General features: G+C 46.6%; 21 non-coding genes across 21 annotated transcripts; 14 read left to right on the forward strand and 7 right to left on the reverse strand.

Moving 5' to 3' along the window:
- Positions 1-1636: 1636 nt before the first annotated feature.
- trnat-agu (transfer RNA threonine (anticodon AGU)) lies at positions 1637-1710 on the forward strand. Its single transcript has one exon. It is a non-coding gene; the product is annotated as a tRNA-Thr (tRNA).
- Positions 1711-2154: 444 nt separating this feature from the next.
- trnat-ugu (transfer RNA threonine (anticodon UGU)) lies at positions 2155-2228 on the forward strand. Its single transcript has one exon. It is a non-coding gene; the product is annotated as a tRNA-Thr (tRNA).
- Positions 2229-2392: 164 nt separating this feature from the next.
- trnan-guu (transfer RNA asparagine (anticodon GUU)) lies at positions 2393-2466 on the reverse strand. Its single transcript has one exon. It is a non-coding gene; the product is annotated as a tRNA-Asn (tRNA).
- Positions 2467-4867: 2401 nt separating this feature from the next.
- Positions 4868-4941, forward strand: trnat-agu (transfer RNA threonine (anticodon AGU)). The gene has a single exon. It is a non-coding gene; the product is annotated as a tRNA-Thr (tRNA).
- Positions 4942-5380: 439 nt separating this feature from the next.
- trnat-ugu (transfer RNA threonine (anticodon UGU)) lies at positions 5381-5454 on the forward strand. Its single transcript has one exon. It is a non-coding gene; the product is annotated as a tRNA-Thr (tRNA).
- Positions 5455-5618: 164 nt separating this feature from the next.
- Positions 5619-5692, reverse strand: trnan-guu (transfer RNA asparagine (anticodon GUU)). Its single transcript has one exon. It is a non-coding gene; the product is annotated as a tRNA-Asn (tRNA).
- A 1825-nt stretch (positions 5693-7517) lies between these two features.
- Positions 7518-7591, forward strand: trnat-agu (transfer RNA threonine (anticodon AGU)). The gene has a single exon. It is a non-coding gene; the product is annotated as a tRNA-Thr (tRNA).
- A 444-nt stretch (positions 7592-8035) lies between these two features.
- On the forward strand, positions 8036-8109 carry trnat-ugu (transfer RNA threonine (anticodon UGU)). Its single transcript has one exon. It is a non-coding gene; the product is annotated as a tRNA-Thr (tRNA).
- A 164-nt stretch (positions 8110-8273) lies between these two features.
- Positions 8274-8347, reverse strand: trnan-guu (transfer RNA asparagine (anticodon GUU)). Its single transcript has one exon. It is a non-coding gene; the product is annotated as a tRNA-Asn (tRNA).
- A 1825-nt stretch (positions 8348-10172) lies between these two features.
- trnat-agu (transfer RNA threonine (anticodon AGU)) lies at positions 10173-10246 on the forward strand. The gene has a single exon. It is a non-coding gene; the product is annotated as a tRNA-Thr (tRNA).
- Positions 10247-10645: 399 nt separating this feature from the next.
- Positions 10646-10719, forward strand: trnat-ugu (transfer RNA threonine (anticodon UGU)). Its single transcript has one exon. It is a non-coding gene; the product is annotated as a tRNA-Thr (tRNA).
- A 164-nt stretch (positions 10720-10883) lies between these two features.
- Positions 10884-10957, reverse strand: trnan-guu (transfer RNA asparagine (anticodon GUU)). The gene has a single exon. It is a non-coding gene; the product is annotated as a tRNA-Asn (tRNA).
- A 2113-nt stretch (positions 10958-13070) lies between these two features.
- Positions 13071-13144, forward strand: trnat-agu (transfer RNA threonine (anticodon AGU)). The gene has a single exon. It is a non-coding gene; the product is annotated as a tRNA-Thr (tRNA).
- A 409-nt stretch (positions 13145-13553) lies between these two features.
- trnat-ugu (transfer RNA threonine (anticodon UGU)) lies at positions 13554-13627 on the forward strand. The gene has a single exon. It is a non-coding gene; the product is annotated as a tRNA-Thr (tRNA).
- Positions 13628-13791: 164 nt separating this feature from the next.
- Positions 13792-13865, reverse strand: trnan-guu (transfer RNA asparagine (anticodon GUU)). Its single transcript has one exon. It is a non-coding gene; the product is annotated as a tRNA-Asn (tRNA).
- A 2113-nt stretch (positions 13866-15978) lies between these two features.
- Positions 15979-16052, forward strand: trnat-agu (transfer RNA threonine (anticodon AGU)). The gene has a single exon. It is a non-coding gene; the product is annotated as a tRNA-Thr (tRNA).
- Positions 16053-16476: 424 nt separating this feature from the next.
- Positions 16477-16550, forward strand: trnat-ugu (transfer RNA threonine (anticodon UGU)). The gene has a single exon. It is a non-coding gene; the product is annotated as a tRNA-Thr (tRNA).
- A 164-nt stretch (positions 16551-16714) lies between these two features.
- On the reverse strand, positions 16715-16788 carry trnan-guu (transfer RNA asparagine (anticodon GUU)). The gene has a single exon. It is a non-coding gene; the product is annotated as a tRNA-Asn (tRNA).
- Positions 16789-19769: 2981 nt separating this feature from the next.
- trnat-agu (transfer RNA threonine (anticodon AGU)) lies at positions 19770-19843 on the forward strand. Its single transcript has one exon. It is a non-coding gene; the product is annotated as a tRNA-Thr (tRNA).
- Positions 19844-20277: 434 nt separating this feature from the next.
- Positions 20278-20351, forward strand: trnat-ugu (transfer RNA threonine (anticodon UGU)). The gene has a single exon. It is a non-coding gene; the product is annotated as a tRNA-Thr (tRNA).
- A 164-nt stretch (positions 20352-20515) lies between these two features.
- trnan-guu (transfer RNA asparagine (anticodon GUU)) lies at positions 20516-20589 on the reverse strand. Its single transcript has one exon. It is a non-coding gene; the product is annotated as a tRNA-Asn (tRNA).
- Positions 20590-20600: the final 11 nt, after the last annotated feature.

Raw genomic sequence — 20600 nt, forward strand, 5'->3', positions numbered from 1 at the left:
CTGATTGACAGTGGTCCGTGATCTGCTGTTATGCTACAATGCCACTGACCATTGGGGGAGCGATAGCAAGCAAGAGAGTTAGATATCAAGAGTCATAGATAGATAGATAGATAGATGGATGGATGGACGGCAAGGCAAGCATCTGATTGACAGTGGTCCGTGATCTGCTGTTATGCTACTATGCTACTGACCATTGGGGGAGCGATAGCAAGCAAGAGAGTTAGATATCGAGAGTCATTGATAGATAGATAGATAGATGGATGGATGGATGGACGGAAAGGCAAGCATCTGATTGACAGTGGTCCGTGATCTGCTGTTATGCTACTATGCTACTGACCATTGGGGGAGCGATAGCAAGCAAGAGAGTTAGATATCAAGAGTCATAGATAGATAGATAGATAGATGGATGGATGGACGGCAAGGCAAGCATCTGATTGACAGTGGTCCGTGATCTGCTGTTATGCTACTATGCTACTGACCATTGGGGGAGCGATAGCAAGCAAGAGAGTTAGATATCGAGAGTCATTGATAGATAGATAGATAGATGGATGGATGGATGGATGGCAAGGCAAGCATCTGAGTGACAGTGGTCCGTGATCTGCTGTTATGCTACTATGCTACTGACCATTGGTGGAGCGATAGCAAGCAAGAGAGTTAGATATCAAGAGTCATAGATAGATAGATAGATAGATGGATGGATGGATGGATGGACGGCAAGGCAAGCATCTGATTGACAGTGGTCCGTGATCTGCTGTTATGCTACTATGCTACTGACCATTGGGGGAGCGATAGCAAGTAAGAGAGTTAGATATCGAGAGTCATTGATAGATAGATAGATAGATGGATGGATGGACGGCAAGGCAAGCATCTGATTGACAGTGGTCCGTGATCTGCTGTTATGCTACAATGCTACTGACCATTGGGGGAGCGATAGCAAGCAAGAGAGTTAGATATCAAGAGTCATAGATAGATAGATAGATAGATGGATGGATGGACGGCAAGGCAAGCATCTGATTGACAGTGGTCCGTGATCTGCTGTTATGCTACTATGCTACTGACCATTGGGGGAGCGATAGCAAGCAAGAGAGTTAGATATCAAGAGTCATAGATAGATAGATAGATAGATGGATGGATGGACGGCAAGGCAAGCACCTGATTGGCAGTGGTCCGTGATCTGCTGTTATGCTACAATGCTACTGACCATTGGGGGAGCGATAGCAAGCAAGAGAGTTAGATATCAAGAGTCATAGATAGATAGATAGATAGATAGATGGATGGATGGACGGCAAGGCAAGCATCTGATTGACAGTGGTCCGTGATCTGCTGTTATGCTACTTTGCTACTGACCATTGGGGGAGCGATAGCAAGCAAGAGAGTTAGATGTCAAGAGTCATAGATAGATAGATAGATGGATGGATGGATGGACGGCAAGGCAAGAATCTGATTGACAGTGGTCCGTGATCTGCTGTTATGCTACTATGCTACTGACCATTGGGGGAGCGATAGCAAGCAAGAGAGTTAGATATTGAGAGTCATAGATAGATGGATGGATGGATGGACGGCAAGGCAAGAACCTGATTGACAGCGTTCCGTGATCTGCTGTTATTCTACTATCAGCAGCAGCAGCGGCAGATTTGTCGCCGTGGCTTAGTTGGTTAAAGCGCCTGTCTAGTAAACAGGAGGTCCTGGGTTCAAATCCCAGCGGTGCCTTAGGCGGGCTTTCTGTGCTCCTTGCGAAGCTTGTGCTTCCGCTTTGTCGACCATCAGTTTTAGCAAGATAGGCTTATCGTAAAGCCATCAGAGGACGTAATGAACCGGAAAGCCAACTGGACAGACGCCGGTTTGTAAAGAAGAACCAGAACCCAAAGGACACGCGCTACGGCCAACGTCCAATTCCCATTGCCGCCCCTGGACAGTCGCAACAGGGAGCTTGTTGCTCCCGTCAACCTTACATTTTCACCTCTGTGTGCTTCCTTTGTTGCAGTCTGCATCCAGATTTTGTTTTGTTTTGTTTTGTTTTGTTTTGTTTTGTTTTGTTTTGTTTTGTTTTGTTTTGTTTTGTTTTGTTTTGTTTTGTTTTGTTTTGTTTTGTTTTGTTTTGTTTTGTTTTTTGCCTTACGCCTGAGTGTAGGCACTGGGGAATGGGAGAGTCCTGGCACCGTGGCTTAGTTGGTCAAAGCGCCTGTCTTGTAAACAGGAAACCCTGGGTTCGACTCCCAGCAGTGCCTTGGTTTATGTTGGCCTAGGCAATGGAAAGGAAGTTTCTAAACGCTCAATACATTTTTGCAAGATGGCCGTCCACAGCAAGCAGCTTAAGGTTACTGTAGCCACAGTCTGGCAAGCTGTCCGCCAGAAGTAGAAACAATAACAAGGGGCGGGGGGAAAAGTGGGCCGTCCCTGGGTGGATTCGAACCACCATCCTTTTGGTTAACAGCCAAACGCGCTGACCGATTGCGCCACAGAGACAGACAGAGGTGTTGTGGTTGCTGCAGTCGTGCAGTTCCTTCACAGTTGCCAAAAATCATTTCCAGCACACGATTTTCTTTGTCGTTGAATGCAACATACGTGACCATTGGGGGAGCGATAGCAAGCAAGAGAGTTAGATATCAAGAGTCATAGATAGATAGATGGATGGGTGGATGGATGGACGGCAAGGCAAGCATCTGATTGACAGTGGTCCGTGATCTGCTGTTATGCTACTTTGCTACTGACCATTGGGGGAGCGATAGCAAGCAAGAGAGTTAGATGTCAAGAGTCATAGATAGATAGATAGATGGATGGATGGATGGACGGCAAGGCAAGCATCTGATTGACAGTGGTCCGTGATCTGCTGTTATGCTACTATGCTACTGACCATTGGGGGAGCGATAGCAAGCAAGAGAGTTAGATAACAAGAGTCATAGATAGATAGATGGATGGATGGATGGACGGCAAGGCAAGCATCTGATTGACAGTGGTCCGTGATCTGCTGTTATGCTACAATGCCACTGACCATTGGGGGAGCGATAGCAAGCAAGAGAGTTAGATATCAAGAGTCATAGATAGATAGATAGATAGATGGATGGATGGACGGCAAGGCAAGCATCTGATTGACAGTGGTCCGTGATCTGCTGTTATGCTACTATGCTACTGACCATTGGGGGAGCGATAGCAAGCAAGAGAGTTAGATATCGAGAGTCATTGATAGATAGATAGATAGATGGATGGATGGATGGACGGAAAGGCAAGCATCTGATTGACAGTGGTCCGTGATCTGCTGTTATGCTACTATGCTACTGACCATTGGGGGAGCGATAGCAAGCAAGAGAGTTAGATATCAAGAGTCATAGATAGATAGATAGATAGATGGATGGATGGACGGCAAGGCAAGCATCTGATTGACAGTGGTCCGTGATCTGCTGTTATGCTACTATGCTACTGACCATTGGGGGAGCGATAGCAAGCAAGAGAGTTAGATATCGAGAGTCATAGATAGATAGATAGATAGATGGATGGATGGATGGATGGCAAGGCAAGCATCTGAGTGACAGTGGTCCGTGATCTGCTGTTATGCTACTATGCTACTGACCATTGGTGGAGCGATAGCAAGCAAGAGAGTTAGATATCAAGAGTCATAGATAGATAGATAGATAGATGGATGGATGGATGGATGGACGGCAAGGCAAGCATCTGATTGACAGTGGTCCGTGATCTGCTGTTATGCTACTATGCTACTGACCATTGGGGGAGCGATAGCAAGTAAGAGAGTTAGATATCGAGAGTCATTGATAGATAGATAGATAGATGGATGGATGGACGGCAAGGCAAGCATCTGATTGACAGTGGTCCGTGATCTGCTGTTATGCTACAATGCTACTGACCATTGGGGGAGCGATAGCAAGCAAGAGAGTTAGATATCAAGAGTCATAGATAGATAGATAGATAGATGGATGGATGGACGGCAAGGCAAGCATCTGATTGACAGTGGTCCGTGATCTGCTGTTATGCTACTATGCTACTGACCATTGGGGGAGCGATAGCAAGCAAGAGAGTTAGATATCAAGAGTCATAGATAGATAGATAGATAGATGGATGGATGGACGGCAAGGCAAGCACCTGATTGGCAGTGGTCCGTGATCTGCTGTTATGCTACAATGCTACTGACCATTGGGGGAGCGATAGCAAGCAAGAGAGTTAGATATCAAGAGTCATAGATAGATAGATAGATAGATAGATGGATGGATGGACGGCAAGGCAAGCATCTGATTGACAGTGGTCCGTGATCTGCTGTTATGCTACTATGCTACTGACCATTGGGGGAGCGATAGCAAGCAAGAGAGTTAGATATCAAGAGTCATAGATAGATAGATAGATAGATGGATGGATGGACGGCAAGGCAAGCACCTGATTGGCAGTGGTCCGTGATCTGCTGTTATGCTACAATGCTACTGACCATTGGGGGAGCGATAGCAAGCAAGAGAGTTAGATATCAAGAGTCATAGATAGATAGATAGATAGATAGATGGATGGATGGACGGCAAGGCAAGCATCTGATTGACAGTGGTCCGTGATCTGCTGTTATGCTACTTTGCTACTGACCATTGGGGGAGCGATAGCAAGCAAGAGAGTTAGATGTCAAGAGTCATAGATAGATAGATAGATGGATGGATGGATGGACGGCAAGGCAAGAATCTGATTGACAGTGGTCCGTGATCTGCTGTTATGCTACTATGCTACTGACCATTGGGGGAGCGATAGCAAGCAAGAGAGTTAGATATTGAGAGTCATAGATAGATGGATGGATGGATGGACGGCAAGGCAAGAACCTGATTGACAGCGTTCCGTGATCTGCTGTTATTCTACTATCAGCAGCAGCAGCGGCAGATTTGTCGCCGTGGCTTAGTTGGTTAAAGCGCCTGTCTAGTAAACAGGAGGTCCTGGGTTCAAATCCCAGCGGTGCCTTAGGCGGGCTTTCTGTGCTCCTTGCGAAGCTTGTGCTTCCGCTTTGTCGACCATCAGTTTTAGCAAGATAGGCTTATCGTAAAGCCATCAGAGGACGTAATGAACCGGAAAGCCAACTGGACAGACGCCGGTTTGTAAAGAAGAACCAGAACCCAAAGGACACGCGCTACGGCCAACGTCCAATTCCCATTGCCGCCCCTGGACAGTCGCAACAGGGAGCTTGTTGCTCCCGTCAACCTTACATTTTCACCTCTGTGTGCTTCCTTTGTTGCAGTCTGCATCCAGATTTTGTTTTGTTTTGTTTTGTTTTGTTTTGTTTTGTTTTGTTTTGTTTTGTTTTGTTTTGTTTTGTTTTGTTTTGTTTTGTTTTGTTTTGTTTTGTTTTGTTTTGTTTTTTGCCTTACGCCTGAGTGTAGGCACTGGGGAATGGGAGAGTCCTGGCACCGTGGCTTAGTTGGTCAAAGCGCCTGTCTTGTAAACAGGAAACCCTGGGTTCGACTCCCAGCAGTGCCTTGGTTTATGTTGGCCTAGGCAATGGAAAGGAAGTTTCTAAACGCTCAATACATTTTTGCAAGATGGCCGTCCACAGCAAGCAGCTTAAGGTTACTGTAGCCACAGTCTGGCAAGCTGTCCGCCAGAAGTAGAAACAATAACAAGGGGCGGGGGGAAAAGTGGGCCGTCCCTGGGTGGATTCGAACCACCATCCTTTTGGTTAACAGCCAAACGCGCTGACCGATTGCGCCACAGAGACAGACAGAGGTGTTGTGGTTGCTGCAGTCGTGCAGTTCCTTCACAGTTGCCAAAAATCATTTCCAGCACACGATTTTCTTTGTCGTTGAATGCAACATACGTGACCATTGGGGGAGCGATAGCAAGCAAGAGAGTTAGATATCAAGAGTCATAGATAGATAGATGGATGGGTGGATGGATGGACGGCAAGGCAAGCATCTGATTGACAGTGGTCCGTGATCTGCTGTTATGCTACTTTGCTACTGACCATTGGGGGAGCGATAGCAAGCAAGAGAGTTAGATGTCAAGAGTCATAGATAGATAGATAGATGGATGGATGGATGGACGGCAAGGCAAGCATCTGATTGACAGTGGTCCGTGATCTGCTGTTATGCTACTATGCTACTGACCATTGGGGGAGCGATAGCAAGCAAGAGAGTTAGATAACAAGAGTCATAGATAGATAGATGGATGGATGGATGGACGGCAAGGCAAGCATCTGATTGACAGTGGTCCGTGATCTGCTGTTATGCTACAATGCCACTGACCATTGGGGGAGCGATAGCAAGCAAGAGAGTTAGATATCAAGAGTCATAGATAGATAGATAGATAGATGGATGGATGGACGGCAAGGCAAGCATCTGATTGACAGTGGTCCGTGATCTGCTGTTATGCTACTATGCTACTGACCATTGGGGGAGCGATAGCAAGCAAGAGAGTTAGATATCGAGAGTCATTGATAGATAGATAGATAGATGGATGGATGGATGGACGGAAAGGCAAGCATCTGATTGACAGTGGTCCGTGATCTGCTGTTATGCTACTATGCTACTGACCATTGGGGGAGCGATAGCAAGCAAGAGAGTTAGATATCAAGAGTCATAGATAGATAGATAGATAGATGGATGGATGGACGGCAAGGCAAGCATCTGATTGACAGTGGTCCGTGATCTGCTGTTATGCTACTATGCTACTGACCATTGGGGGAGCGATAGCAAGCAAGAGAGTTAGATATCGAGAGTCATTGATAGATAGATAGATAGATGGATGGATGGATGGATGGCAAGGCAAGCATCTGAGTGACAGTGGTCCGTGATCTGCTGTTATGCTACTATGCTACTGACCATTGGTGGAGCGATAGCAAGCAAGAGAGTTAGATATCAAGAGTCATAGATAGATAGATAGATAGATGGATGGATGGATGGATGGACGGCAAGGCAAGCATCTGATTGACAGTGGTCCGTGATCTGCTGTTATGCTACTATGCTACTGACCATTGGGGGAGCGATAGCAAGTAAGAGAGTTAGATATCGAGAGTCATTGATAGATAGATAGATAGATGGATGGATGGACGGCAAGGCAAGCATCTGATTGACAGTGGTCCGTGATCTGCTGTTATGCTACAATGCTACTGACCATTGGGGGAGCGATAGCAAGCAAGAGAGTTAGATATCAAGAGTCATAGATAGATAGATAGATAGATGGATGGATGGACGGCAAGGCAAGCATCTGATTGACAGTGGTCCGTGATCTGCTGTTATGCTACTATGCTACTGACCATTGGGGGAGCGATAGCAAGCAAGAGAGTTAGATGTCAAGAGTCATAGATAGATAGATAGATGGATGGATGGATGGACGGCAAGGCAAGAATCTGATTGACAGTGGTCCGTGATCTGCTGTTATGCTACTATGCTACTGACCATTGGGGGAGCGATAGCAAGCAAGAGAGTTAGATATTGAGAGTCATAGATAGATGGATGGATGGATGGACGGCAAGGCAAGAACCTGATTGACAGCGTTCCGTGATCTGCTGTTATTCTACTATCAGCAGCAGCAGCGGCAGATTTGTCGCCGTGGCTTAGTTGGTTAAAGCGCCTGTCTAGTAAACAGGAGGTCCTGGGTTCAAATCCCAGCGGTGCCTTAGGCGGGCTTTCTGTGCTCCTTGCGAAGCTTGTGCTTCCGCTTTGTCGACCATCAGTTTTAGCAAGATAGGCTTATCGTAAAGCCATCAGAGGACGTAATGAACCGGAAAGCCAACTGGACAGACGCCGGTTTGTAAAGAAGAACCAGAACCCAAAGGACACGCGCTACGGCCAACGTCCAATTCCCATTGCCGCCCCTGGACAGTCGCAACAGGGAGCTTGTTGCTCCCGTCAACCTTACATTTTCACCTCTGTGTGCTTCCTTTGTTGCAGTCTGCATCCAGATTTTGTTTTGTTTTGTTTTGTTTTGTTTTGTTTTGTTTTGTTTTGTTTTGTTTTGTTTTGTTTTGTTTTGTTTTGTTTTGTTTTGTTTTGTTTTGTTTTGTTTTGTTTTGTTTTTTGCCTTACGCCTGAGTGTAGGCACTGGGGAATGGGAGAGTCCTGGCACCGTGGCTTAGTTGGTCAAAGCGCCTGTCTTGTAAACAGGAAACCCTGGGTTCGACTCCCAGCAGTGCCTTGGTTTATGTTGGCCTAGGCAATGGAAAGGAAGTTTCTAAACGCTCAATACATTTTTGCAAGATGGCCGTCCACAGCAAGCAGCTTAAGGTTACTGTAGCCACAGTCTGGCAAGCTGTCCGCCAGAAGTAGAAACAATAACAAGGGGCGGGGGGAAAAGTGGGCCGTCCCTGGGTGGATTCGAACCACCATCCTTTTGGTTAACAGCCAAACGCGCTGACCGATTGCGCCACAGAGACAGACAGAGGTGTTGTGGTTGCTGCAGTCGTGCAGTTCCTTCACAGTTGCCAAAAATCATTTCCAGCACACGATTTTCTTTGTCGTTGAATGCAACATACGTGACCATTGGGGGAGCGATAGCAAGCAAGAGAGTTAGATATCAAGAGTCATAGATAGATAGATGGATGGGTGGATGGATGGACGGCAAGGCAAGCATCTGATTGACAGTGGTCCGTGATCTGCTGTTATGCTACTTTGCTACTGACCATTGGGGGAGCGATAGCAAGCAAGAGAGTTAGATGTCAAGAGTCATAGATAGATAGATAGATGGATGGATGGATGGACGGCAAGGCAAGCATCTGATTGACAGTGGTCCGTGATCTGCTGTTATGCTACTATGCTACTGACCATTGGGGGAGCGATAGCAAGCAAGAGAGTTAGATAACAAGAGTCATAGATAGATAGATGGATGGATGGATGGACGGCAAGGCAAGCATCTGATTGACAGTGGTCCGTGATCTGCTGTTATGCTACAATGCCACTGACCATTGGGGGAGCGATAGCAAGCAAGAGAGTTAGATATCAAGAGTCATAGATAGATAGATAGATAGATGGATGGATGGACGGCAAGGCAAGCATCTGATTGACAGTGGTCCGTGATCTGCTGTTATGCTACTATGCTACTGACCATTGGGGGAGCGATAGCAAGCAAGAGAGTTAGATATCGAGAGTCATTGATAGATAGATAGATAGATGGATGGATGGATGGACGGAAAGGCAAGCATCTGATTGACAGTGGTCCGTGATCTGCTGTTATGCTACTATGCTACTGACCATTGGGGGAGCGATAGCAAGCAAGAGAGTTAGATATCAAGAGTCATAGATAGATAGATAGATAGATGGATGGATGGACGGCAAGGCAAGCATCTGATTGACAGTGGTCCGTGATCTGCTGTTATGCTACTATGCTACTGACCATTGGGGGAGCGATAGCAAGCAAGAGAGTTAGATATCGAGAGTCATTGATAGATAGATAGATAGATGGATGGATGGATGGATGGCAAGGCAAGCATCTGAGTGACAGTGGTCCGTGATCTGCTGTTATGCTACTATGCTACTGACCATTGGTGGAGCGATAGCAAGCAAGAGAGTTAGATATCAAGAGTCATAGATAGATAGATAGATAGATGGATGGATGGATGGATGGACGGCAAGGCAAGCATCTGATTGACAGTGGTCCGTGATCTGCTGTTATGCTACTATGCTACTGACCATTGGGGGAGCGATAGCAAGTAAGAGAGTTAGATATCGAGAGTCATTGATAGATAGATAGATAGATGGATGGATGGACGGCAAGGCAAGCATCTGATTGACAGTGGTCCGTGATCTGCTGTTATGCTACAATGCTACTGACCATTGGGGGAGCGATAGCAAGCAAGAGAGTTAGATATCAAGAGTCATAGATAGATAGATAGATAGATGGATGGATGGACGGCAAGGCAAGCATCTGATTGACAGTGGTCCGTGATCTGCTGTTATGCTACTATGCTACTGACCATTGGGGGAGCGATAGCAAGCAAGAGAGTTAGATGTCAAGAGTCATAGATAGATAGATAGATGGATGGATGGATGGACGGCAAGGCAAGAATCTGATTGACAGTGGTCCGTGATCTGCTGTTATGCTACTATGCTACTGACCATTGGGGGAGCGATAGCAAGCAAGAGAGTTAGATATTGAGAGTCATAGATAGATGGATGGATGGATGGACGGCAAGGCAAGAACCTGATTGACAGCGTTCCGTGATCTGCTGTTATTCTACTATCAGCAGCAGCAGCGGCAGATTTGTCGCCGTGGCTTAGTTGGTTAAAGCGCCTGTCTAGTAAACAGGAGGTCCTGGGTTCAAATCCCAGCGGTGCCTTAGGCGGGCTTTCTGTGCTCCTTGCGAAGCTTGTGCTTCCGCTTTGTCGACCATCAGTTTTAGCAAGATAGGCTTATCGTAAAGCCATCAGAGGACGTAATGAACCGGAAAGCCAACTGGACAGACGCCGGTTTGTAAAGAAGAACCAGAACCCAAAGGACACGCGCTACGGCCAACGTCCAATTCCCATTGCCGCCCCTGGACAGTCGCAACAGGGAGCTTGTTGCTCCCGTCAACCTTACATTTTCACCTCTGTGTGCTTCCTTTGTTGCAGTCTGCATCCAGATTTTGTTTTGTTTTGTTTTGTTTTGTTTTGTTTTGTTTTGTTTTGTTTTGTTTTGTTTTGTTTTGTTTTTTGCCTTACGCCTGAGTGTAGGCACTGGGGAATGGGAGAGTCCTGGCACCGTGGCTTAGTTGGTCAAAGCGCCTGTCTTGTAAACAGGAAACCCTGGGTTCGACTCCCAGCAGTGCCTTGGTTTATGTTGGCCTAGGCAATGGAAAGGAAGTTTCTAAACGCTCAATACATTTTTGCAAGATGGCCGTCCACAGCAAGCAGCTTAAGGTTACTGTAGCCACAGTCTGGCAAGCTGTCCGCCAGAAGTAGAAACAATAACAAGGGGCGGGGGGAAAAGTGGGCCGTCCCTGGGTGGATTCGAACCACCATCCTTTTGGTTAACAGCCAAACGCGCTGACCGATTGCGCCACAGAGACAGACAGAGGTGTTGTGGTTGCTGCAGTCGTGCAGTTCCTTCACAGTTGCCAAAAATCATTTCCAGCACACGATTTTCTTTGTCGTTGAATGCAACATACGTGACCATTGGGGGAGCGATAGCAAGCAAGAGAGTTAGATATCAAGAGTCATAGATAGATAGATGGATGGGTGGATGGATGGACGGCAAGGCAAGCATCTGATTGACAGTGGTCCGTGATCTGCTGTTATGCTACTTTGCTACTGACCATTGGGGGAGCGATAGCAAGCAAGAGAGTTAGATGTCAAGAGTCATAGATAGATAGATAGATGGATGGATGGATGGACGGCAAGGCAAGCATCTGATTGACAGTGGTCCGTGATCTGCTGTTATGCTACTATGCTACTGACCATTGGGGGAGCGATAGCAAGCAAGAGAGTTAGATAACAAGAGTCATAGATAGATAGATGGATGGATGGATGGACGGCAAGGCAAGCATCTGATTGACAGTGGTCCGTGATCTGCTGTTATGCTACAATGCCACTGACCATTGGGGGAGCGATAGCAAGCAAGAGAGTTAGATATCAAGAGTCATAGATAGATAGATAGATAGATGGATGGATGGACGGCAAGGCAAGCATCTGATTGACAGTGGTCCGTGATCTGCTGTTATGCTACTATGCTACTGACCATTGGGGGAGCGATAGCAAGCAAGAGAGTTAGATATCGAGAGTCATTGATAGATAGATAGATAGATGGATGGATGGATGGACGGAAAGGCAAGCATCTGATTGACAGTGGTCCGTGATCTGCTGTTATGCTACTATGCTACTGACCATTGGGGGAGCGATAGCAAGCAAGAGAGTTAGATATCAAGAGTCATAGATAGATAGATAGATAGATGGATGGATGGACGGCAAGGCAAGCATCTGATTGACAGTGGTCCGTGATCTGCTGTTATGCTACTATGCTACTGACCATTGGGGGAGCGATAGCAAGCAAGAGAGTTAGATATCGAGAGTCATTGATAGATAGATAGATAGATGGATGGATGGATGGATGGCAAGGCAAGCATCTGAGTGACAGTGGTCCGTGATCTGCTGTTATGCTACTATGCTACTGACCATTGGTGGAGCGATAGCAAGCAAGAGAGTTAGATATCAAGAGTCATAGATAGATAGATAGATAGATGGATGGATGGATGGATGGACGGCAAGGCAAGCATCTGATTGACAGTGGTCCGTGATCTGCTGTTATGCTACTATGCTACTGACCATTGGGGGAGCGATAGCAAGTAAGAGAGTTAGATATCGAGAGTCATTGATAGATAGATAGATAGATGGATGGATGGACGGCAAGGCAAGCATCTGATTGACAGTGGTCCGTGATCTGCTGTTATGCTACAATGCTACTGACCATTGGGGGAGCGATAGCAAGCAAGAGAGTTAGATATCAAGAGTCATAGATAGATAGATAGATAGATGGATGGATGGACGGCAAGGCAAGCATCTGATTGACAGTGGTCCGTGATCTGCTGTTATGCTACTATGCTACTGACCATTGGGGGAGCGATAGCAAGCAAGAGAGTTAGATATCAAGAGTCATAGATAGATAGATAGATAGATGGATGGATGGACGGCAAGGCAAGCACCTGATTGGCAGTGGTCCGTGATCTGCTGTTATGCTACAATGCTACTGACCATTGGGGGAGCGATAGCAAGCAAGAGAGTTAGATATCAAGAGTCATAGATAGATAGATAGATAGATAGATGGATGGATGGACGGCAAGGCAAGCATCTGATTGACAGTGGTCCGTGATCTGCTGTTATGCTACTTTGCTACTGACCATTGGGGGAGCGATAGCAAGCAAGAGAGTTAGATGTCAAGAGTCATAGATAGATAGATAGATGGATGGATGGATGGACGGCAAGGCAAGAATCTGATTGACAGTGGTCCGTGATCTGCTGTTATGCTACTATGCTACTGACCATTGGGGGAGCGATAGCAAGCAAGAGAGTTAGATATTGAGAGTCATAGATAGATGGATGGATGGATGGACGGCAAGGCAAGAACCTGATTGACAGCGTTCCGTGATCTGCTGTTATTCTACTATCAGCAGCAGCAGCGGCAGATTTGTCGCCGTGGCTTAGTTGGTTAAAGCGCCTGTCTAGTAAACAGGAGGTCCTGGGTTCAAATCCCAGCGGTGCCTTAGGCGGGCTTTCTGTGCTCCTTGCGAAGCTTGTGCTTCCGCTTTGTCGACCATCAGTTTTAGCAAGATAGGCTTATCGTAAAGCCATCAGAGGACGTAATGAACCGGAAAGCCAACTGGACAGACGCCGGTTTGTAAAGAAGAACCAGAACCCAAAGGACACGCGCTACGGCCAACGTCCAATTCCCATTGCCGCCCCTGGACAGTCGCAACAGGGAGCTTGTTGCTCCCGTCAACCTTACATTTTCACCTCTGTGTGCTTCCTTTGTTGCAGTCTGCATCCAGATTTTGTTTTGTTTTGTTTTGTTTTGTTTTGTTTTGTTTTGTTTTGTTTTGTTTTGTTTTGTTTTGTTTTGTTTTGTTTTTTGCCTTACGCCTGAGTGTAGGCACTGGGGAATGGGAGAGTCCTGGCACCGTGGCTTAGTTGGTCAAAGCGCCTGTCTTGTAAACAGGAAACCCTGGGTTCGACTCCCAGCAGTGCCTTGGTTTATGTTGGCCTAGGCAATGGAAAGGAAGTTTCTAAACGCTCAATACATTTTTGCAAGATGGCCGTCCACAGCAAGCAGCTTAAGGTTACTGTAGCCACAGTCTGGCAAGCTGTCCGCCAGAAGTAGAAACAATAACAAGGGGCGGGGGGAAAAGTGGGCCGTCCCTGGGTGGATTCGAACCACCATCCTTTTGGTTAACAGCCAAACGCGCTGACCGATTGCGCCACAGAGACAGACAGAGGTGTTGTGGTTGCTGCAGTCGTGCAGTTCCTTCACAGTTGCCAAAAATCATTTCCAGCACACGATTTTCTTTGTCGTTGAATGCAACATACGTGACCATTGGGGGAGCGATAGCAAGCAAGAGAGTTAGATATCAAGAGTCATAGATAGATAGATGGATGGGTGGATGGATGGACGGCAAGGCAAGCATCTGATTGACAGTGGTCCGTGATCTGCTGTTATGCTACTTTGCTACTGACCATTGGGGGAGCGATAGCAAGCAAGAGAGTTAGATGTCAAGAGTCATAGATAGATAGATAGATGGATGGATGGATGGACGGCAAGGCAAGCATCTGATTGACAGTGGTCCGTGATCTGCTGTTATGCTACTATGCTACTGACCATTGGGGGAGCGATAGCAAGCAAGAGAGTTAGATAACAAGAGTCATAGATAGATAGATGGATGGATGGATGGACGGCAAGGCAAGCATCTGATTGACAGTGGTCCGTGATCTGCTGTTATGCTACAATGCCACTGACCATTGGGGGAGCGATAGCAAGCAAGAGAGTTAGATATCAAGAGTCATAGATAGATAGATAGATAGATGGATGGATGGACGGCAAGGCAAGCATCTGATTGACAGTGGTCCGTGATCTGCTGTTATGCTACTATGCTACTGACCATTGGGGGAGCGATAGCAAGCAAGAGAGTTAGATATCGAGAGTCATTGATAGATAGATAGATAGATGGATGGATGGATGGACGGAAAGGCAAGCATCTGATTGACAGTGGTCCGTGATCTGCTGTTATGCTACTATGCTACTGACCATTGGGGGAGCGATAGCAAGCAAGAGAGTTAGATATCAAGAGTCATAGATAGATAGATAGATAGATGGATGGATGGACGGCAAGGCAAGCATCTGATTGACAGTGGTCCGTGATCTGCTGTTATGCTACTATGCTACTGACCATTGGGGGAGCGATAGCAAGCAAGAGAGTTAGATATCGAGAGTCATTGATAGATAGATAGATAGATGGATGGATGGATGGATGGCAAGGCAAGCATCTGAGTGACAGTGGTCCGTGATCTGCTGTTATGCTACTATGCTACTGACCATTGGTGGAGCGATAGCAAGCAAGAGAGTTAGATATCAAGAGTCATAGATAGATAGATAGATAGATGGATGGATGGATGGATGGACGGCAAGGCAAGCATCTGATTGACAGTGGTCCGTGATCTGCTGTTATGCTACTATGCTACTGACCATTGGGGGAGCGATAGCAAGTAAGAGAGTTAGATATCGAGAGTCATTGATAGATAGATAGATAGATGGATGGATGGACGGCAAGGCAAGCATCTGATTGACAGTGGTCCGTGATCTGCTGTTATGCTACAATGCTACTGACCATTGGGGGAGCGATAGCAAGCAAGAGAGTTAGATATCAAGAGTCATAGATAGATAGATAGATAGATGGATGGATGGACGGCAAGGCAAGCATCTGATTGACAGTGGTCCGTGATCTGCTGTTATGCTACTATGCTACTGACCATTGGGGGAGCGATAGCAAGCAAGAGAGTTAGATATCAAGAGTCATAGATAGATAGATAGATAGATGGATGGATGGACGGCAAGGCAAGCACCTGATTGGCAGTGGTCCGTGATCTGCTGTTATGCTACAATGCTACTGACCATTGGGGGAGCGATAGCAAGCAAGAGAGTTAGATATCAAGAGTCATAGATAGATAGATAGATAGATAGATGGATGGATGGACGGCAAGGCAAGCATCTGATTGACAGTGGTCCGTGATCTGCTGTTATGCTACTTTGCTACTGACCATTGGGGGAGCGATAGCAAGCAAGAGAGTTAGATGTCAAGAGTCATAGATAGATAGATAGATGGATGGATGGATGGACGGCAAGGCAAGAATCTGATTGACAGTGGTCCGTGATCTGCTGTTATGCTACTATGCTACTGACCATTGGGGGAGCGATAGCAAGCAAGAGAGTTAGATATTGAGAGTCATAGATAGATGGATGGATGGATGGACGGCAAGGCAAGAACCTGATTGACAGCGTTCCGTGATCTGCTGTTATTCTACTATCAGCAGCAGCAGCGGCAGATTTGTCGCCGTGGCTTAGTTGGTTAAAGCGCCTGTCTAGTAAACAGGAGGTCCTGGGTTCAAATCCCAGCGGTGCCTTAGGCGGGCTTTCTGTGCTCCTTGCGAAGCTTGTGCTTCCGCTTTGTCGACCATCAGTTTTAGCAAGATAGGCTTATCGTAAAGCCATCAGAGGACGTAATGAACCGGAAAGCCAACTGGACAGACGCCGGTTTGTAAAGAAGAACCAGAACCCAAAGGACACGCGCTACGGCCAACGTCCAATTCCCATTGCCGCCCCTGGACAGTCGCAACAGGGAGCTTGTTGCTCCCGTCAACCTTACATTTTCACCTCTGTGTGCTTCCTTTGTTGCAGTCTGCATCCAGATTTTGTTTTGTTTTGTTTTGTTTTGTTTTGTTTTGTTTTGTTTTGTTTTGTTTTGTTTTGTTTTGTTTTGTTTTGTTTTGTTTTGTTTTGTTTTTTGCCTTACGCCTGAGTGTAGGCACTGGGGAATGGGAGAGTCCTGGCACCGTGGCTTAGTTGGTCAAAGCGCCTGTCTTGTAAACAGGAAACCCTGGGTTCGACTCCCAGCAGTGCCTTGGTTTATGTTGGCCTAGGCAATGGAAAGGAAGTTTCTAAACGCTCAATACATTTTTGCAAGATGGCCGTCCACAGCAAGCAGCTTAAGGTTACTGTAGCCACAGTCTGGCAAGCTGTCCGCCAGAAGTAGAAACAATAACAAGGGGCGGGGGGAAAAGTGGGCCGTCCCTGGGTGGATTCGAACCACCATCCTTTTGGTTAACAGCCAAACGCGCTGACCGATTGCGCCACAGAGACAGACAGAGGTGTTGTGGTTGCTGCAGTCGTGCAGTTCCTTCACAGTTGCCAAAAATCATTTCCAGCACACGATTTTCTTTGTCGTTGAATGCAACATACGTGACCATTGGGGGAGCGATAGCAAGCAAGAGAGTTAGATATCAAGAGTCATAGATAGATAGATGGATGGGTGGATGGATGGACGGCAAGGCAAGCATCTGATTGACAGTGGTCCGTGATCTGCTGTTATGCTACTTTGCTACTGACCATTGGGGGAGCGATAGCAAGCAAGAGAGTTAGATGTCAAGAGTCATAGATAGATAGATAGATGGATGGATGGATGGACGGCAAGGCAAGCATCTGATTGACAGTGGTCCGTGATCTGCTGTTATGCTACTATGCTACTGACCATTGGGGGAGCGATAGCAAGCAAGAGAGTTAGATAACAAGAGTCATAGATAGATAGATGGATGGATGGATGGACGGCAAGGCAAGCATCTGATTGACAGTGGTCCGTGATCTGCTGTTATGCTACAATGCCACTGACCATTGGGGGAGCGATAGCAAGCAAGAGAGTTAGATATCAAGAGTCATAGATAGATAGATAGATAGATGGATGGATGGACGGCAAGGCAAGCATCTGATTGACAGTGGTCCGTGATCTGCTGTTATGCTACTATGCTACTGACCATTGGGGGAGCGATAGCAAGCAAGAGAGTTAGATATCGAGAGTCATTGATAGATAGATAGATAGATGGATGGATGGATGGACGGAAAGGCAAGCATCTGATTGACAGTGGTCCGTGATCTGCTGTTATGCTACTATGCTACTGACCATTGGGGGAGCGATAGCAAGCAAGAGAGTTAGATATCAAGAGTCATAGATAGATAGATAGATAGATGGATGGATGGACGGCAAGGCAAGCATCTGATTGACAGTGGTCCGTGATCTGCTGTTATGCTACTATGCTACTGACCATTGGGGGAGCGATAGCAAGCAAGAGAGTTAGATATCGAGAGTCATTGATAGATAGATAGATAGATGGATGGATGGATGGATGGCAAGGCAAGCATCTGAGTGACAGTGGTCCGTGATCTGCTGTTATGCTACTATGCTACTGACCATTGGTGGAGCGATAGCAAGCAAGAGAGTTAGATATCAAGAGTCATAGATAGATAGATAGATAGATGGATGGATGGACGGCAAGGCAAGCATCTGATTGACAGTGGTCCGTGATCTGCTGTTATGCTACTATGCTACTGACCATTGGGGGAGCGATAGCAAGTAAGAGAGTTAGATATCGAGAGTCATTGATATATAGATAGATAGATGGATGGATGGATGGACGGCAAGGCAAGCATCTGATTGACAGTGGTCCGTGATCTGCTGTTATGCTACTATGCTACTGACCATTGGGGGAGCGATAGCAAGCAAGAGAGTTAGATATCGAGAGTCATTGATAGATAGATAGATAGATGGATGGATGGATGGACGGAAAGGCAAGCATCTGATTGACAGTGGTCCGTGATCTGCTGTTATGCTACTATGCTACTGACCATTGGGGGAGCGATAGCAAGCAAGAGAGTTAGATATCAAGAGTCATAGATAGATAGATAGATAGATGGATGGATGGACGGCAAGGCAAGCATCTGATTGACAGTGGTCCGTGATCTGCTGTTATGCTACTATGCTACTGACCATTGGGGGAGCGATAGCAAGCAAGAGAGTTAGATATCGAGAGTCATTGATAGATAGATAGATAGATGGATGGATGGATGGATGGCAAGGCAAGCATCTGAGTGACAGTGGTCCGTGATCTGCTGTTATGCTACTATGCTACTGACCATTGGTGGAGCGATAGCAAGCAAGAGAGTTAGATATCAAGAGTCATAGATAGATAGATAGATAGATGGATGGATGGACGGCAAGGCAAGCATCTGATTGACAGTGGTCCGTGATCTGCTGTTATGCTACTATGCTACTGACCATTGGGGGAGCGATAGCAAGTAAGAGAGTTAGATATCGAGAGTCATTGATAGATAGATAGATAGATGGATGGATGGATGGACGGCAAGGCAAGCATCTGATTGACAGTGGTCCGTGATCTGCTGTTATGCTACTATGCTACTGACCATTGGGGGAGCGATAGCAAGCAAGAGAGTTAGATATCAAGAGTCATTGATAGATAGATAGATAGATGGATGGATGGACGGCAAGGCAAGCATCTGATTGACAGTGGTCCGTGATCTGCTGTTATGCTACTATGCTACTGACCATTGGGGGAGCGATAGCAAGTAAGAGAGTTAGATATCGAGAGTCATTGATAGATAGATAGATAGATAGATGGATGGATGGATGGACAGCAAGGCAAGCATCTGATTGACAGTGGTCCGTGATCTGCTGTTATGCTACTATGCTACTGACCATTGGGGGAGCGATAGCAAGTAAGAGAGTTAGATATCGAGAGTCATTGATAGATAGATAGATAGATGGATGGATGGACGGCAAGGCAAGCACCTGATTGACAGTGGTCCGTGATCTGCTGTTATGCTACAATGCTACTGACCATTGGGGGAGCGATAGCAAGCAAGAGAGTTAGATATCAAGAGTCATAGATAGATAGATAGATAGATAGATGGATGGATGGACGGCAAGGCAAGCATCTGATTGACAGTGGTCCGTGATCTGCTGTTATGCTACTTTGCTACTGACCATTGGGGGAGCGATAGCAAGCAAGAGAGTTAGATGTCAAGAGTCATAGATAGATAGATAGATGGATGGATGGATGGACGGCAAGGCAAGAATCTGATTGACAGTGGTCCGTGATCTGCTGTTATGCTACTATGCTACTGACCATTGGGGGAGCGATAGCAAGCAAGAGAGTTAGATATTGAGAGTCATAGATAGATGGATGGATGGATGGACGGCAAGGCAAGAACCTGATTGACAGCGTTCCGTGATCTGCTGTTATTCTACTATCAGCAGCAGCAGTGGCAGATTTGGCGCCGTGGCTTAGTTGGTTAAAGCGCCTGTCTAGTAAACAGGAGGTCCTGGGTTCAAATCCCAGCGGTGCCTTAGGCGGGCTTTCTGTGCTCCTTGCGAAGCTTGTGCTTCCGCTTTGTCGACCATCAGTTTTAGCAAGATAGGCTTATCGTAAAGCCATCAGAGGACGTAATGAACCGGAAAGCCAACTGGACAGACACCGGTTTGTAAAGAAGAACCAGAACCCAAAGGACACGCGCTACGGCCAACGTCCAATTCCCATTGCCGCCCCTGGACAGTCGCAACAGGGAGCTTGTTGCTCCCGTCAACCTTACATTTTCACCTCTGTGTGCTTCCTTTGTTGCAGTCTGCATCCAGATTTTGTTTTGTTTTGTTTTGTTTTGTTTTGTTTTGTTTTGTTTTGTTTTGTTTTGTTTTGTTTTGTTTTGTTTTGTTTTGTTTTGTTTTGTTTTGTTTTGTTTTTTGCCTTACGCCTGAGTGTAGGCACTGGGGAATGGGAGAGTCCTGGCACCGTGGCTTAGTTGGTCAAAGCGCCTGTCTTGTAAACAGGAAACCCTGGGTTCGACTCCCAGCAGTGCCTTGGTTTATGTTGGCCTAGGCAATGGAAAGGAAGTTTCTAAACGCTCAATACATTTTTGCAAGATGGCCGTCCACAGCAAGCAGCTTAAGGTTACTGTAGCCACAGTCTGGCAAGCTGTCCGCCAGAAGTAGAAACAATAACAAGGGGCGGGGGGAAAAGTGGGCCGTCCCTGTGTGGATTCGAACCACCATCCTTTTGGTTAACAGCCAAACGCGCTGACCGATTGCGCCACAGAGACAGACAGAGGTG

This window comes from Amia ocellicauda, chromosome 2 (assembly GCF_036373705.1).
Source record: "Amia ocellicauda isolate fAmiCal2 chromosome 2, fAmiCal2.hap1, whole genome shotgun sequence".
Classification (NCBI taxonomy): domain Eukaryota; kingdom Metazoa; phylum Chordata; class Actinopteri; order Amiiformes; family Amiidae; genus Amia; species Amia ocellicauda.